Source organism: Magnolia sinica, chromosome 2 (assembly GCF_029962835.1).
Source record: "Magnolia sinica isolate HGM2019 chromosome 2, MsV1, whole genome shotgun sequence".
NCBI lineage: Eukaryota > Viridiplantae > Streptophyta > Magnoliopsida > Magnoliales > Magnoliaceae > Magnolia > Magnolia sinica.
The window spans coordinates 70,869,127-70,885,151 of record NC_080574.1 but is presented as its reverse complement, the minus strand read 5'-3'; the positions used below and the strand labels follow the sequence as shown (position 1 = coordinate 70,885,151).

Here is a 16,025-nt window from a genome sequence, read left to right as displayed (position 1 = left end):
TTATCCAGAGGACCGAGGCGTCCACTGAACCAGCTGGGGAGAATCCCCTCATAGCCAAAAATGGCTGAGAAAGCCTTAAATGTAGATGAAGGAAGTTTCCATTTTCGTCGGTGCAGAGGCTGACACAGTCGACGAAGGTCCCCTCATCTGCCTATAAAAGAAGCATTGCTACCCTTCAGCTTCCTCACTGAAAGAAAGGAAAGGAGGAAAGAAGAGAGGGGAAAAACAGAGGGAGAGAAAAGAAGGTGAAAACAAAGGGAAGGAATGCATCATTGGTGAGCTTGGAGCACACTGCCTCAACTCAGTCCGTGAAAACTAGACCGAGCTGAGTCAGTGTGGGACCATAGAAGCACCACTTGAGTGAGAGAGAGAAGGGAAAGAGAGAGAAAAGAGAGAAAGAAGAAGAATGAGGTAGGGAACGTGGACGTCGTTTCAGATGGGTAATTAGCCTATAAACTTCATTTTTCCTTTTCTTCCTTCTTATCTGTTTCATTTCATGTAACTATGAGACCTGCTACACGCCACATTTGGGGCTGAAATACCCGGCCATTTTAAGGTTAAAAGCAGATTGAATGCAACCCCTGTTTCGGGCTAAGCATGGCCCGAATAAAGCTCTTGTTTTAAGGATGAATATGGCCTGAGTACAGGCCTTGGTTGGGGACAAACAATGGCATGAGAGTGGCCCCAGCCGAGGGATGAAACTCCCTCCAGGAACGACCCACAAGCAGGCCCTGTTTGATGTTCTAAATCAGGCTGAAAGAGGTCCGAAAACCAGGGTGAGAACGACCCTGTCCGGGCTATTCTTTGGCGGGGAAAACGGTAGCCACCATGCCACCGTTTGAGCATCAACATGGGTGGCAAAATGGTCAGAGATGGGCCGTGATCGAGCAAGGAAAGAGAGAGATTCGAGGCCGGAAGAGGGCTTCAAACGGCACACCACAGGGGGCTGTCTTCACGTTGGCAGCGGGTGGGCCGCCCTGGTCATGGGCTCTGCACAAATGCAGGTGAGCCTCACCTAAAGTAAGTGGGCTGCCTTGGTCAGGGGCCCTGTACAGATGTTGGTGGGCCGCATCCTGCATCAGCAGGTGGACCTCACTTGGTGGGCCACATATAGGGCCCCACCTTGATGATGTGGTTCATCTAGGCCGTCCATCAGGGGATGTCGGGCCCTGGACGTTTTAAGTATATATATATATACATATATATACATATATATATATATATATATATATATATATATATATATATATATATATGGGAAAAGGTACTATACGCTCGACCTTATGGAAGCACTCTGTAAGGTCGAGCGCTGTCAGCTTGCTTGCCGTCGGATGGAGCCATTTGGAAACCAACGGCCATCCGTTTACCGCAGTAGAACCGGTCATACCGGTTTCATTGAGGGCGAGGATGTACACGGCCCTTCAAATAGAAGGTTTTACTCAGCTGAAGCCATACCCGTGTAGCCCTCTCTCTCTCTCTCTCTCTCTCTCTCTCTCTCTCTCTCTCTCTCTCTCAGCTACATCCCGTGCAGCATCTCTCTCCCTCAATCCCTAACACCAGCCACGTCCGCCTCCACCTGTCTCTCTCCCTCTCTCCCTCAATCCCTACTACCAGCCACGCCCGCCTCCACCTCTCTCTCCCTCTCTCCCTCAATCCTTACTACCAGCCACGCCCGCCTCCACCTCTCTCTCCCTCATTCCCTACCACTACGCTGTGCAGACCTCAGATTGAGCGTTACAGGTAAGGCCTCTGTTTTTTTTTAATATTTTCTTCTTTTTTTTTTTGCCTTTGCTTTTGGTATTTTCTTTATTTTTTTCCTAACCAGCAACATTCATATGTGGGATGCACCGCATCTTCTTCATTCATTGGAAGATGTTTCTAACCATATTTAATTTTATGTCCTGCATCAAATCCACTCATCAGAAGGGCCAGACTTGTGTGAGGAAAATGGTCAGTTGAAAAATCACCAATTGTCCCAGATTGTCCCATCAGAAGGGCCTGGCTGCTGGCACTGGGCAATGTTCACATTGAGTTCCACCTGGTAATGGCCCGGATCTCCTACACGTTTGCAACACAAGCTATTGCTGCAGTTGCTTCTTCAGTCTAAATTCTCATGAGCGGAATCATATGATCCTACACCGACGCCCTGCACAATTTATTGGGCTTTTGAATCTCAACAGTTTGCGCTCATGGTTCTCTAATCCAGACCATTGGTGTTTTTCGTCCTACTGTTTATTGACATGCCACCAAAATGTCGCAGATTGGAATGTCGAAGTCATCGAACTTGGGCCTTTACTCAATTGAATGGAGTCAGTTGCTGTTTCTCTCTTTTCAACCATCTATTTGCTGGCAGCAAATAGAAACTCCTCTTTGGACAAGAGCTATCAAAACATAAAACTAGACTAGGACCATTTCAAAAATTTCCACATGAATTGGACAGATCGTTTAGGTAGGTTAGATGAGGTCAATATTCCTTGGAATGTTGTTCACATGGGATGAACAAGATCTATTCTCTTTGAAATCACTCGGAGTAGGTTTTATTTTGCTCAACAGGGCCTAGGTATCGATTCCACCAATGTTGTTTGTTGGACAGCATTGCCATAGAGATTCTAATGTATGATCATCGTCTTGCAAGCATGCATTTCATTCATATGCAGTCAGCCGAAAGAATGATTACTTTTTAAGTGAAGAATATGATTTTCAGTGTTGGATTGGTAACATTGTGCAAGTAGCATTTTAGCAACAAAATCATATTGTTTTTGTTGGTTTTTTTTTTTTTTTTTTTGAAATGGATATTTATGTTCTCAAATAGTTGAATTGTGTTTAGTGTCTTAATGGCCAGATTGGAAAATTTGATGGAATCTAGAGTTTCAACAACATCTTAGTAATTCCTCTTGGTATGATGTTAAGTTCTGTTACTATTGTTGTTATTGTTTTGTTTTTAATTGAAATAGAATAGTTATTTGCTATAAAAATGGATTTCTTTTGTGTGTGTGTGTGTGTGTGTGTGTGTGTGTGTGTGTGTTTTTCTTTATGGTTGAAATGATTAACTAGTACCGTGATTTTTTGGCGCACACATCTTTTCATATTAGGTTAGAAAATGTGATGGAATCTAGCTTCTGGCTGTCAAATGAGGTTGTATTTTTCATTGTTATATTATTATTATTATTTATTGGTGTTTTTATACTGTATTGGAGGTCCCTGAAGTGTGGAAAACATCTCTACCATACACATGCTACTTCTTCATTGTGATCAGGGCAGTTTACTTGGCGGGCCACCACGTGGATGGACCATAAACCAGAAAACAATAAGATTTATTTGTTGTAGGTATAAGGTAACTAATCTGCAGCCTGCAACTCTGTCTAGAATTCCAGCCTGTGGCCTGATTCACAAAACAAGAAAAGGCAAAAACCCCATAGGACTCGAACTTAAATTGACCTCATTTCATACTATTTAACACTATTTAAGATTCCAAAAAAGTATGAATATTAAGTATTTTTTTTTCCAGGCCTATTTGGATTAGTACCTTGGATTTTCCATTCTAATTTCTAACTTCATGAATCTGGTCTTCTGCTGCAGGTTTCGAGGAAGAAACCATAGAACTTGGTTAATTAGCTTTGAGTTTTCATTTTCTTTAGCCATTCAAACCTGAGGACATTGACTATATCACCATCATTTGACTTGTAGAATACAAATTGATCATATTGCTTGGGACTAGGAGTGATGAAGTTTAAGTGCGGTTGATTGATAGTGGAGGTGATTCGAGTGGGAGCCATGGTCTTGAAACACAACTCAAGCTTTATGGTACAGAGGCCAAAGAACTCAAGTGGGTTTTTCTTTTTTCTTTTTTCTTTTTTTTTTCCCCCTTTCTTTCTTGAAGGCTCTGAAATGGCATTTGGTTGTTTTTTTTCTTTAAATTTGGCTCTCCAATGCTAGGAAACGGTAACTTTCATTTTGGGTTTTTAAATTCCTAGGGCCTCAACTGCAAAAATTCAAAGAACATACCTGTTGGAAGGTATATCTTCAAATTATCAGTTCATCTCTTGTAATTGACAAGAATTTTGACTTGTAGTTGACTCTATGGTTGGACTATTCCAATTATCTGATCAGTTTGATGCCGCTGGATAAATTAATCTTTTGTGCTGCTTATTGTTTTTGTAACTTATTATCCAGTCGTAATTTTGGAATGACAACGATCTATAATTTGTAGCTGAATTGGGTTTTCTTTGGAATTTTTCGTTGGAATTCTGCTTTCATTTGGAATTTTAATTTCATTGTTGTATTTTTCTTTAGTCTATTGATTGGGTTTACTTTTATCTTCATTACTTCCGTTTTCTCAATCCCTTCTTCTTTGTTTTGGCAGATTAAACAGAGAAGAAAAGAAGGAAAAGTTTTAAAAAATAAAATTAAACAGTAAGTTGTCTACTCCCTCTTTTTTGTTGTGGTTTTTTCTTTCTTCTTTTTGTGCATTATTTCTCCTTTTCTCAAGTTCATCCTTACTGTTATGCGTTTGTGAGCCATGAAGTCTTTATCTGTATTAGTTTAGATGAGTTGATCAATCAGGACATTTACCAGCAATGGTAGGAGACACCATTTTTATAATTTTTTGGTTTCTGAAAAATTGGGAAATAGCTACGGATAATAGCCGTAGCTTTATTTCTAGAATCTGTAGCCATCATTGGTTTTAGCATATTGCTACGGATTTCGTTGTACTTTTAGGTACAAATATCATCCGTACGTAGCTCGAGCATATTGCTACTGTGTATTATTCTTCAAGAATCCTCTCTCACCCATATTGAATGTAACCACAAATGTGCCATTTTTACAAGAGAAGTTCGTTTCTTGCAAGGGCCAAGGAGCAGCTATAGCTCTTCATCAAAGCCGGAATCCAAAACTAGAGACAAGTGTGCTGTAATATAGAGAAAGCAATTGTATATGATGTATTTCCCTCCCTTTTTTGGCCAATTTGTTGTAATACATGAAAATAACAGCACCTAAGCAATCATCATTTGCGTGAATTTCCAATCAACTTTTTTATTTTTTTGGTTATGTAAATAAAATAAAAATGATCAAAAGCAATAGCCTTGTTACAGTACTTTCATTTCAAGATAAGCCAAACATCGTTCATTTCATTTAATCATATTCCCATATGTTCATCATACAACCTCTAGTTTCCCACCTATTGTAAGTCATACAGCGTTGAATTAGAAGCCAATCATCGAGCATTTCACAGGGACTTTAATATGCCCATATAATCATCATGCAATCACTAGCTTTCCACCTTCTATCAAGCCACAATGCATCGAATTAGAAGCAAAGAGGGCAACAAGCAGTGGGTTCCTTCTTAGGCAGGCCATGAAATTGTCGGAACTAACAGCACCATCATTGTCACTGTCAAACAAGTTGAATAGCTCAGATACCTGCATCCATGAACAATTGTTTCAGAACCCAAATAGGGATGGTGGAATATAAGAGCAGTTGCTTCTGTGCATACTTACATTATCGTCATTCATGCTTGGCATTGCAGAATGGATAGCATCTCCTAATGGTGCACGCAATAGGATCAGAGACAAGGGGGCAAAAAAGGCAAAAAACTTGTTACAGGAAAACAACAGAGCAGATATTACCTGTTTGTTTGTGATGTAACCCTTTCCTTCGTCATCACAACCATTAATGCTTGTTGTGCAAGCTTGCTGAAACAATAGCTGCTTCATTATATGGGAGAACTGTGGGGTAATCAATTGGAAACAATCTTGAAATTTCATCAATGGGTCATGCTGTGAGCTTGAATCTCGATTTGGCAAGAACATTTTACTAGAAAAATGGGAGACTTAGCCTGCACGCAGAGTACCAGGTTTCCTTGAATGTGAACTGCACTCAAATTGGACATCGGCACAATGACCTGGAGAGATCATTTGGTGGGGTCCCGGTTGGGAATTCCTGCCGATGCATCCAATCAGTGTAATAGTTGGTTTTTGAGGAATGTTGGCAAAATGGTCTACGATAGTGCAAATGATCCATCATCTTGGTGGCTAGGATCTCCCAATCCATGCAATTTGCGGAAAGTGATCTATCAAAGATATCCAACCAACAAAATGGCTGAACGATGGGTGTTTTTCCATGTCCAATAGAAGTGCAGTTCATCATGTAGGAAATTTTGTCAAGATTTCCTCTTCGTGTGATACGCCTGTTGTCACAGGAACAGCTGACGAAAGCACACAAGTAATGCTGATCACAAATGATTTGATATTGTTTTCACAATAAAAGATTGTTGCCTGCACTTCCTGTCAAGCTTCTTTGAAAACTTTACAAATGGATGTAGTCATTTGTGTGAAGCAATTTTTTTTCAAATTCTAAAAAGTTTCAAAAAATAAAAAAGACAAAAAAGTGGATTTTGTAGAACTCATTTGAGGAACCTCTACAAGAAATGACATTTATCATATGGCACAAAATCAAGTAGATTACCTGTCTAAATGTGATGGATCCAAGTTTCTCAACATCAATGAAAGTAAAGACCCGTTTCTTCATTCTCCACTTCTCTTCTTGCCCATAATCATCAATTTGATTGTATATAGTCAACCAATAACTAGTAACTTCCATAAAATTCTCCAGAAAATGAGTTCGGTTAACCAAAAGCTACGAAAATAAATATGAGGGCACAAAAATTACTATTTATAAATGAAGATGAAAAAAGAAAAGAAAAAAAAAAAATACAATAACCTGTAGCTTATTCTAGTGAATAATATTGGCATATTCTACCAAAGTATCAAATAACTCCCTTCTATATAATTTAAAGAATTGAAACAAATGAGGATGCAGAAAAAATTATTTAATTGTAGAAGCATATCAAATTGGAAGGATTTTTTCATATTTGAAAATTCAAAATTTGTTCCTTTTTCTTTATAACTCTAGATTCTTTAGTCGAATGGTTTTATCTACACCGTCCTTACAAGTTGGTTTCCATTGTTCGAGCACCTGCCAACTCCCCATGATTAAAAATAATTAAAAAAAAAAATCATCCTTTTTTAGTGTCCCAGGTGAACTATTCATCCTTGTCCACCGATCTTTTTTGGCTTATTAGAGGGGTGAACCACCAGTTGGATGGATCATATGCTAAGTTCACCTTTCACCTGCTTACTCCATGTGCATTTGGCTCTCTGGCAATGAATTTTGCAGGCTATAATCCATTTACCATCGGATCCATGGTCAGGAGTGAATCAGGCTCCCATCCTACATTTGCAATGGTGATGCATGCAGGACCCCATTCCATCACCCACCCAAATTGTAGACCGGATGTTTGTAGGCTCACCCACGGCAAATAGGCACCGATACTGTTGTGTCACCCAATGCCACTCAGCTGATTCCATTTCCTTTTCATTGCTTTGGTTACTGTTATCCTTCGTTTGTACGCATTCAACCTTTTCGCCTTACAATGCACCCAGCATCAAAACACAGAAAAACAGAAAAACAACACAGCCGAGTCCACTGCAACAAACATAATGTTTGAGCTAGCACACCAGGTCCACTCGCTTTGTGGACAAACCAGCACACCAATTCCAGTCAGCTTTGTGGAGATGACAAAGATTGTTCAAATACCATGCGGGTCCATTTATCGCGCACACTTGGTGAGTGAACCAGCCTAATGTAGGGGCCCTACCTGATTCGTGACAACAAGCCCAAATGGGTGCACCACATAAAGAAGGTAGAACTTCCTTTAGCTTCCACTATAGGAAAAAAGGCCAAACAGACCCACCAACAGGAAGAGCATGGGCAAAAAAAAAAAAAAAAGAAGTAGAAGAAGAAGAAGAAGAAGTTGGAAGGCCTCGAAACACCATGCAGGAAACAAAAACTGCAGGCTTTGTACAACAATTAAAATAGCAATTTCACCATCCCAACGTCCTTGCCTGGCTTGTTAAGACAGCAACCACCTAAATTCTAGATGGCTAGAGAATGCCTATAAGCTGACGTTGTGGCAAATCACCTACAGAGAGAAGTGGGTCCATAGCCAAAATTGCTTAAAAGTAGTAATCAAGTAGTGCTCTAGTGTCATCAGGACACATCATGTACAATACAAGTGTGTGACCTTTCATGAGACATATAGATATAACTGCTATAAATAAAGGATGAAACACATGAATTTTAGTGATTATCACTGCCTAGTTAGTCATGTGAACATTGTAGGCATGATTAGTGCTCGCATGTAGGTCCACAATCTGATCAAACTGCATGAGTTTCAGAGCAACCCAAAATCTGATAGGCATCAAATCAGGCCAACTAGATCTTACTGGATGGTTTTAGCGCTGGGCCTTCTTATAACCCAGATAGGCTGTGGGGACCTTTTGATTGTTGGTGGCAGATTGCTGTGATAAGGAGGCCTTGATGGACCAACTGAAGTTAAAAAGTAATCATTCTTTCGGCTGACTGCATATGAATGAAATGCATGCTTGCAAGACGATGATCATACATTAGAATCTCTATGGCAATGCTGTCCAACAAACAACATTGGTGGAATCGGTACCTAGGCCCTGTTGAGCAAAATAAAACCTACTTCGAGTGATTTCAAAGAGAATAGATCTTGTTCATCCCATGTGAACAACATTCCAAGGAATATTGACCTCATCTAACCTACCTAAACGATTTGTCCAATTCATGTGGAAATTTGTGAAATGGTCCTGGTCTAGTTTTATGTTTTGATAGCTCTTGTCCAAAGAGGAGTTTCTATTTGCTGCCAGCAAATAGATGGTTGAAAAGAGAGAAACAGCAACTGACTCCATTCAATTGAGTAAAGGCCCAAGTTCGGTGACTTCGACATTCCAATCTGCGACATTTTGGTGGCATGTCAATAAACAGTAGGACGAAAAACACCAATGGTCTGGATTAGAGAACCATGGGCGCAAACTGTTGAGATTCAAAAGCCTAATAAATTGTGCAGGGCGTCGGTGTAGGATCATATGATTCCGCTCATGAGAATTTAGACTGAAGAAGCAACTGCAGCAACAGCTTGTGTTGCAAACATGTAGGAGATCCAGGCCGTTACCAGGTGGGACGCAATATGAACATTGCCCAGTGCCAGCAGCCAGGCCCTTCTGATGGGACAATCTGGGACAATTGGTGATTTTTCAACTGACCATTTTCCTCACACAAGTCTGGCCCTTCTGATGAGTGGATTTGATGCAGGACATAAAATTAAATATGGTTAGAAACATCTTCCAATGAATGAAGAAGATGCGGTGCATCCCACATATGAATGTTGCTGGTTAGGAAAAAAATAAAGAAAATACCAAAAGCAAAGGTAAAAAAAAAACAAAGAAAATATTTAAAAAAAACAGATGCCTTACCTGTAACGCTCAATCTGAGGTCTGCACAGCGTGGTGGTAGGGAATGAGGGAGAGAGAGGTGGAGGCGGGCATGGCTGGTAGTAGGGATTGAGGGAGAGAGGGAGAGAGACAGGTGGAGGCGGACGTGGCTGGTGTTAGGGATTGAGGGAGAGAGATGCTGCACGGGATGTAGCTGCTTTGGGGATCCAGGGAGGGAGAGAGAGAGAGAGAGAGAGAGAGAGAGAGAGAGAGAGAGAGGGCTGCACGGGTATGGCTTCAGCTGAGTAAAACTTTCTATTTGAAGGGCCGTGTACATCCTCGCCCCTCAATGAAACCGGTATGACCTGTTCTACTGCGGTAAACGGATGGCCGTTGGTTTCAAAATGGCTCCATCCGACGGCAAGCAAGCTGACAACGCTCGACCTTATGGAAAGTATAATACGGTTGAGCGTATAATACCTTTTCCTATATATATATATATATATATATATATATATATATATATATATATATATATATATGAGTAACATTATAAAGGAAGGAAATTTAGAAGAAAAAAACTAGACTAAGGATTATTTGTACCTATGTATACCTGTAATCGGTGGGTCCCACACGTGTGGACCCACCTCTGATATATGCAATCCATGAACGCAATGTGATGTATGTGGATTACATCCAGACCGTCCGTCCGCAGCCTCTATGGGCCTAATCTGAGGGTTGCATCCAAACCATCCATTCTCAGCCCCACCTTGATGCGTCTAGGGCCATTGATCCCTGGCCGTCCATCAATGCGGTCCAGCACTGGTCGTGGTTTCGTGTGTGTGTGTGTGTGTGTATATATATATATATATAAGAGGAAAGGGGAGAAGAATAGAAGAAATATAATATACTATCTACGTGTATATGTGCTGAAAGGAGTGGAGTGGCCCACCCATACGGGAACTCTTCCACGTACGGGACCACCTTGATGAGTTTATCCACATCCAGACCGTACCACCTGTTGTGATTGCTAAAGTACCCCTCTAGTACATCTAAAGTATAATAAATTACTAACATATATAATATATATAATGTTATGGAGGGCCCTACATGAACCCACGTATATGTGAACCCATACATGTGTTGAATCCAGACCATCCAAGGTCTGGACGTGGCCCACATTACTGCACAATCCACTCCATCCAAGGTCTGGACGTGGCCCACATTACTGCACAATCCACTCCATGTCCATGTTATGGAGGGCCCTACATGAACCCACGTATATGTGAACCCATACATGTGTTGAATCCAGACCATCCAAGGTCTGGACGATGCCCACATTACTGCACAATCCACTCCATGTCCATCTCCCACGCATCCAACAATGAGAACAGTGTGGTGGACCACGGTAACATATGTTTCGATCCACACCGCCCATATGTGTGGGCTTTCTCCTTGATGTATGGGTTTCATCCCCACCATCCAATCGCTGGACGGTGGCAACCCACTGATGTATGCGTTTTATGTCTCAGCCACCCTCCTATAGTTAAACGTCAAAGGTTCTGTTGGTCCCACATGGTCCAAATGGTTGGATTGTTGGCCACACGCTGATGCGTGTGCTGCAAATCCAAACCGTCCATCCCATTTGGTGAGCTTGCCCTAAGGCTTGTGACAAAATCAGACAGATCTAGTCATCGAATGGACCACACTGCCATAAACAGTGGGGAGTAGGCATCCACTATTGAAACCCTTTTGGAGCACCAGGGTTCTAGAACGATACGATATCTGCCTGACGTCTTAAAACAGGTCCTAGTGAACCTATGAGTGGCTTGGATGGAAAATAAAACACCATGATGGCCCTATGGGATTCCAATAATGGAAATCGTGACCACCATTGCTAATGGTGATATGGCCTTTTCAAACAGAATTCATCCTTAGGGGTAATACTTTAAAGTGATCCCTTAAAAATAGCCAAGGGTGTAGGTAGGTGCATCCCATTCATCAGGCCCACTGATACATATGAGGTCCATATGGGAGGACCTGTCTAACCCTTGGTAAGGATGAGCTTGAGTCTTGTTGGACCACCTTATTAAAATACATGGTGAGCCTAACACAAGCCTAAAAGGCCTTATTGTTGTACCCCTTTGAACTTTTTGTTAGCTATACAAAGCCGTAGAAATACCTGACAAATATAAACTATAATTTTAGGAGATTCCTTGAGTGACCTTAGGCCGTGGGAAGACTTGGATCAAGTTTGCGAGCAACACCTTGCAAGTGATGACTTTCCCCTTGGGCTTTCTGTTTTCAAGCTAGCTAGACATAGTTTGTGCTAGATTGTCATCATTAGTTTAAGGTCGTTGTGTTCATTACAAATATCTGATTGTGATTCCACATGATAGGCTCACATGCTAGTTAACCCTTGAAAAATGATTACTATTCACATGTCTTGGTCATTATTTAAAACTCTGATGCCTCCTTGCATGTTTTATTTAAAGTCATATGTTGTCATATGTTAACATGATTACCTCTTTATAATCTCATAATGCTACACGTGGAGGATTCCATAATTGTATGCAAGTCACACTTGGGATGTGATTAGACAAAAGGTGTGGGAAAATAGGACCCTTAAAACATCCCAAGGTGGAGAATCTCATGAGCTGAGGATGGTGGTCATGGGACACTATGCTCGAGCTGTCAGCCTACGCTGGGTGACGAGCCCCCCGTAGTGACCATTGAGTTACTTAAACTGGCTGATTGTAACTGATTAATAACGGTTGGCTAATCATGCATTCATAGCATATTGGCGATGGCGGGTAGCTAATTCTGTATGTTGTAGCACGTGCCCTAAAATTGTTGAGGTATCGTTTCGCTAGCTTCCAGACCATCGACTATCGACCCCTGTTCCAATTGGATGGTCATTCCCAGGTTGATGATTTCATGGGTGACGAGCCCAAGTCTAACTGGATGTGCATCCCTAGGTCGATGTGCATTCAAACATCCATGCATCCAATAAGACTGCATATTGCCTGTTTTGGATTATTATTTTGTTTTCCTTTAAATTATGTTTGCTAAGGCGGCGATGTGTAATCTTGACGGGAATTCACACTGAGCTGGTCACTCATTCATCAACTATCAAACTGTACAGAGTATGTAGAGACGGATGTAGAGAATGACGGTGTTGGCCTTAATTGCGCGACTGTGGAGCCCGAGGAAGAGTACTAGTAGGACGAGCCGCAATAAGAAGCAGCGACGTATTTCAGGCTTAATCAGTAGTTTAATATTTTAATTTCAGTGGTTTAGTATTTTGAAACTTATGGAGTTTTGTAACTAAGACCCCCAGCTGGGTGGGTCAAATATTTGGGCTTACCTGATTATTTATGCTTCATTTTGCTATCGCACTCTGAGTTTGTATTTCCGCTAGTTCTCTGATTTATAAACTTCTGAATTTCTGAGGCGAGTCTGGTACTCAGGTTTAGAAATCGTGACATTAAAAGTTAGTATCAGAGCGGAGTCTGAGATAGCCTGGCTATGGGATCTAAGTATACAAAGTCCTTAGGTGAGTAACTTAGGACAAATGTAGAGATTCCCCTTGGAAAGTAGCTAGGATGGACAAACATAGAAAACAAAACACTTAGGACCCATTGAGAAACATCAAAACAGTCGTCTGAACTTAGCAACAGAAATCTCAGCATCCCTTTAAAATTTCAACCAGGAACATCCCTCAGGTTAGTAGCAGCTGGCACACCTGCGATAGTCAAGTAATGAGATAGCTGACCTTGACACTACTTCGCGAGAGGTCAAGGACATTCCCCAAACAACTGAACCATGAATTTTGATTTCTCAGGAAACCATGTCGCCTGTGTTGTGATCACATCATACTGGTACGGTTGATATCCACCCCATCCCCTTGACCGACTGCCAAAGATAGCGCAGTCCAGAGTACACTCCAGGCCTTCCACCATGAATAACGAATGTGGACAACGCATCGAAAATGGTGGGGGATTCTCCTTCCCCACAAGTCTTCACCACTGGGCTGCCATCACAATACTTTGCATAAGGAACATCGACCGTTGAAGCATCCGCAAGAGATCAGACTGGGGCTGCAGCCTTTACAGCCGTTAAGCAAATGGTTGCAACTATGCAGCAACAACAAGACATATTCATGCACCAGCAGCGAGACATGCATGCCCTCATGATAGAATCCTTGGGAAGCAGAGACCACCGAGAGGTGTCCCAAGAGAGATATAATAGGGGTGCAGACATCTTTGAACGGTTCATAAAGCACCAACTGCCAACATTTGAAGGAGCGCTAGATCCAGTGCAGGTGGAGTGCTAGCTAGTGAGGATTTCTAAGATTATGCGGCCCCTGGAGTGCACTGTTGAGGGTCAAATATTGCATATCAGACCCAGTTATTGCCTGGATTTATGAACATGGTATCGTTTAATAGCCCATTTTAATCATATTTGTGTTGCAGGGCGTATTTACGAGCTTGGACTGGGAAAAGGTACTGAGAGCATGGATTTAACGGTCTGAAGTCACCAAGGCAAGCGACGGACCCTAGGAGACCAAGATCAACAGATTTGCACATCAGGGATCCAAGAAAATCGAGAAATTGAAGCTCAAGTGAGCTAAAAAGTGTCTAGAATGCAAGATCATAGGGTTCCCACCATCTGATCAGTTCGAAAATTTATACATGGTTTGAAGACCATAAATTAACCGTACACTTCAAAATTCAGCCTTTAGATCCCTAAGGAAGTGGCCCAATGGATAAATCAGGCCATAAATCTCTGATTCGGGGCCCATTTGATCACTGGATATGCTTCCAACTTGGGCTCGACCCGTGAAATTATCTGGAAGAATGGACAGATGGAGTGGATTGCTCGAAACATCACGGTGGGACCCATTTACATGGGATGAGTGTGCATAGCACACGTGCACTGGAGGTGCACTGAACGCAAAGTCGGGTCAAACCGACTTTGACCCACACCACCCGACTCTCCTACACAGAGATGGAAAATCTCTGTTTTTCCTTCGCAGCAGGGCACCCGCTAATGATGTAGTGGCCCACCATCATCATCCTTTTGGGTGATCCAAGCCGTCCATCGTGTGAAGGCCACGATTTCATCCAAATACTCATTGCTTTGATGTGTCTACGCATGCCTCCAGGCTCACATCTACAAGGAATTCACCACTACGTCGACTGACGGTGTGGCCCATCCGGACCACTGTTTCTCTCCTAACTCGGGATCGTGATCAAGGTCAGATGCAGAGGCTTTTATATTGGATTGTCCTCTCCATATGATCAGTCTAAGTGGACCCCACCATGCATCAGTGCACCTCTGTTACGGACGTCCGTAAAAACCGAACGCCGCTTGGCCTTCTCGGGTTGTTGTGTGAGCTCGATCAGCGTCGGATTGGTAATCCGGACCGTCCATGAGATTCATTTGGTCCCCATCATCACGGCCTAGGTGGAGAAATTTTGCAATCCAATTTGAGATCAGTTTCGAGCGTTTAAATGTCGGACGAACGGCGACGAGAAAAGTCAGGTGCACCATATCAAAATCACTCCAAAAGCAGTTATTCCCTCCTGAAATCTCGCCAAGAAGCTAATGGACGGAGTGGATTTTCTTGCCGACGCTGAACAAGGACCCACCAATCATCATAGCGCAAGCCGTTTGCGCAGGCTGTGCGTCCGTGATCACCGGACGCGGTTCGACGTTATGGCCCACCAGAATGACCCATTCGACCGATCTGGACCGTCCATATGAAAGCCAAGGAAGAGTCAAGCAGTGCCACGATGCCAAAATCCAAGGATATGAGCGGTATGTCCCGTAATTTTCATCGAAACACAAGTCAGTTGGCGGGTATTTCTGCTACGAAAGATGTTGCGCACGCTGCCTGCGTAAACGGGACTTGCGCACTCTCCAGCCACCGTCTGGAGGACTGATAAAAGGAGAGAAAGCTTTGGGCATTGGGAGGAGGAGACGTGGAGCTTGGCATGGCTGAAACAGGGTGCTGGAACGAGAGAGAGAGAAAAAGAATAAGTGTTTTCTTCTTTTCTTTTCTTTTTCGTTTTATTTTTCTTTTTATTTGCTTTGGGTTCAGGCCATTCATGTATAGCTAAACCTCTTAGCTAGGGCTAAGAGGTGAAGCCTGTAGCGTGATGAGAGATTCTATTTTGTGCCTTTAAGTTAAAATTCATAAACTGAATTTGATTTAGTTGATTATAAAAGGAATATTTTTCTTAGTCTTTAATGGTCTGTTGTGACTGAAATTACAATGGGTTTGCAATGGCTTTGAGTATTTCTTTTCCCTTTTTATGTTTATGAAGTCAGGAAGCCCTGTTGTTCATCATTGTTCCATGGGCATGGTAGGATGACAGTACCCTTCCTGATCTTCATACATTGTTAGTTGGTTGGTAATTAGTTTAATTCTGTTGTTTACTTTGTCTCCTGGGCATAGTTTGGTGATGGAATCCATTCTAATTCATATACCTTTCATCTCTTGAAAACTATATCAAAGGAAGTCTAGTTGATTTCCATGATTTTTGAAGCAGGCATAAGATCTCCCTGATCTCTACAAGTGGATCCTTTGAATCCCTAGTTTCCTTCCTCTGAATTCCTTAAGTTTTAGATAATTATTCCAATTATTCCTTAAATTTTATTGGATTTAGATTACATCTTTTTGCTAGTGCTATATCTAGTTAGTTTCAGATCACGTACAAGTTT

The 16,025-nt window shown here is 41.9% G+C and overlaps 1 long non-coding RNA gene across 1 annotated transcript; it reads right to left on the bottom strand.

Moving 5' to 3' along the window:
• Positions 1–5,109: 5,109 nt before the first annotated feature.
• Positions 5,110–5,676, bottom strand: LOC131237191 (uncharacterized). Its single transcript, XR_009167100.1, has 2 exons — positions 5,499–5,676; positions 5,110–5,420 (listed from the first exon to the last, which is right to left on the bottom strand). It is a non-coding gene; the product is annotated as an uncharacterized LOC131237191 (long non-coding RNA).
• Between the last annotated feature and the right edge of the window lie 10,349 nt (positions 5,677–16,025).